Raw genomic sequence first — 3,225 nt, 5'->3', positions numbered from 1 at the left:
TTGAAAGAACTTTTTTAACTATGAATATCAATAAGAGTCGGCTTCTAATTGTGTTGGGAAGTGAATTTTTAAATAATTGTTTAGTAATATATATGGAAAGAGAGAAAGTTTGATGGTAGTATTAAGAGAAAAATTACTTAATTTTTTAAAAAATAAAACCTAAAAGAATAGAATTTTAAATTATATATTATTATTTAAATTACTATTTTAGTGTTTTAATTTGTATATTAGATATTTTGAAGGCTAATCATATTTTACAATAACAAAATATAATCATAACAATAATCATGCTATATGTACATAAAAAATAATTATCTGTATAAAATATATATTATAATATAAAATACACATTAAAAATAAGTTAAACAATACATGTATTTATACACATATATATAGTGGTTAATAGATAATTTAATATTTAATTTTTTATATACATATATTATTTTTATTATAAAAATTATTATCATGTTATATCAATTTTGTCCTCACTACTAAATTTTCTGAATCTGTCACTGAGTAATTCTATGTATATTGAATTTCAACTTATTTTTTTGTTTTTATTTTAATTTAATATTTTTTAAATTTTAATTCATATCTTTTTGTTTATTTTTTTTTGAATGCTTAATATATTTGGGATCCAAAATAGGCCTTAATTACTGAAAATATTTAGTTATGTACAAATATATATCTAGTGGACGCGTATTAATGTTGGGGTGCACGCGCAGACAAAAGCTTGTCCGCTGTTGTGGTTGCAGAGAAGGATTTAGGTGAGTTGGGATAATAATCATGTTAACCATAAGCTTATATTAAGAGTTAAATATCAAATTCGTCCCTGAAAGATACCCCGATCTTCATATTAGTCCCCGAAAGATAAAGTTAATCAAAAGAGTCCCTAAAAGATATCCAAGTTAATCACGTTTGTCCTTCTGTCAACTCTCTTAGTGACCTGGTTAACGTCTGCTGACGTGTTCCGTTAGCTTCCAATGTGGAAGAGGCCAACGTGTCATAACTGATTGCTGACAAGGTAAGTTTGGCAAAACAGTTCAAATCAGTCCCTAATTGTTTGAAACCTAATCCTAATTTCGACGATAAATACATCGTCTTCAGCAATCAGAGGGCCATATGCCTGGGTTAGTGTTGAAATTGCTGCTTTGGGGCGACGATGGAGGCAGCAAATAGAGGCCGTGGTGGTGGTGTGTCGTTCTACTACACTATGCCTCTGCCAACCTACATGTCTTCTTCTTCTTCTTCTTGGATATCATCTGAACTTTGGAGATAGCTCAACTTAACTTTTGCCCTTTTTGATTGTGATGAGTCTTCTCTTGCTTTCTCTTCGTTGGCCTTCCTCTTCTCCCTATCACTATTTTCGTCATCCTCATTAGTCTCTCTCTTCTCTCCGTCACCGTTTTCTTCATCGACAACCACTGCAGGCTGTTTGGCACTTGAATTATCTTCTGATTCCAACGTGGATGCTTTTGGATCAGACTGTTCAGCTTTATCTTTGTTGCTAGATGCTCTGTTCTTGGCTGATCTTTCGAATTCCTCCAGAAATGAGCGGACTTCTTCATTGTTAGCAAGATCCAAAGGAGTCTTTCCTGCCCTTGTCTTGGCAGTAAGATTCGCCCCTTTCTTGGCCAAGTACCTAACAAGCTCCAGATGGAACCTTGAGCTGCGTAGTGTAATGAATTCATGCCTTTGCGAGTACAAGCCTTGTTGGATGCAACAGCTGCAACTAGAGCCTTAACAACTTCCAAATGCCCCTTCTGAGTGGCAAAGTGTATTGCGGCCATGTCATCCATTGCAGAAGCACCAACATCAGCCTTATTCTTGCACAGATAACTTACTATCTCTGCATGTCCAGCAAATGCTTCTAAATGAAGTCTATGGTCCAAAGCTAATTGTCAAAGGAACAAAGTGGAAATGCTATAATTTCCAAGACAAACCAAATTCATTTTACCCTATATAAAACATCCTTACTTATTTCCAATTCTTCCTAGGGTATCTTTAATTAGAGGAAAAAATTGGGTGAAAGTTTTCTTTGATGAGTTTCATGAGTCCATGTGTAATTTTAGTCATCAAACACTTCCATGAAAAGTTTCACCCCATTTTTACTCGCCAATAAAACAACCCTACCCCATAATAACAAAGTACCAAATCATTTTCAGATAAAACATGCAGCACAACTCTATTCATGCAACAAAAAGATAAAAAGCATAAACAATAAGTCAACAAAGATTCCAATACAGTGGTATTAGGGAAGCTAATCCACGATTCGATGCAGATAGGTCAAAAAGGAAAGGGAAGAAAATCACGGTGTAATGGATTCAATTATCATCAGGAAAGAACAAGTTAAACTTCAAAGCAAATGAATTGAATGGAGAATTTACCGTGGGAACCGAACATAGTGTTAGGGTTCCTTTAGCAATTAGTAGTGATAATAAATGAGAGGAGGATACGGTGTTCTCAGATGCTTGTCTCTGGAATTAACAGCCAAAGGGTTTGAAGTCAAAATCATCTGAACAGCGACGAGATCACCGGACTTTGCCACCGTATGGAGCTCGTCGCCGGTGCTTCTTCTCTGTGGGTTGCCTTTACACATCTCCACACGTTCCTCTCTTGCTGCTTCACTTCACACACTTTAAAACCAACCAACCGCAAAATCTCCATTCTGCCCACAAAACGACACCGAATAATAACTATCAGGGCATTCACTCAAAACGGCGTCGTTTTCCTTCTCTGCCAGCGTGGCAGTTAACGTCACACATTAGCAGACGTTAGCCAAGTCATCAAGCGATTTGACGGAAGGATGAACCTGATTCAGTCGTGTATCTTTCAAGGACTCTTTTGATTAACTTTATCTTTTGGGGACTAATATGGAGATCGGAGTATCTTTCAGGGACAAATTTGAGTATTAACTCCTTATATTAAATTATTAATGATAGTTATGTTTTTGGGTTGGATTTTTTTTTGTAGGTCATGGTTATTTTTGGTTGAAATTGTGGGATTGGGGTTTTTTAAGGATTATTTTTGTATTGTGTATGGCCTAACGGTGGAGGAACAGTTTTTTGAAAATATTCAGTTTGAGAGAGAGAAAACTAACATGTTGATATTAGGCATAGTTAATTGGACCATGTAATATGGGAAAAGGAATTTGTTACCTTTTTAATATATACTAGAGACCTGGAAGGACTTAGGAGGCAGAAGGAAAATAAATAAATAAATAAA

General features: G+C 35.0%; 1 pseudogene; it reads right to left on the bottom strand.

Moving 5' to 3' along the window:
• Positions 1-1,227: 1,227 nt before the first annotated feature.
• On the bottom strand, positions 1,228-2,599 carry LOC112703990 (uncharacterized; annotated as a pseudogene).
• Positions 2,600-3,225: the final 626 nt, after the last annotated feature.

Source organism: Arachis hypogaea, chromosome 7 (genome assembly GCF_003086295.3).
Source record: "Arachis hypogaea cultivar Tifrunner chromosome 7, arahy.Tifrunner.gnm2.J5K5, whole genome shotgun sequence".
Lineage (NCBI taxonomy): Eukaryota > Viridiplantae > Streptophyta > Magnoliopsida > Fabales > Fabaceae > Arachis > Arachis hypogaea.
This window is presented reverse-complemented; position numbering and strand designations above follow the sequence as displayed.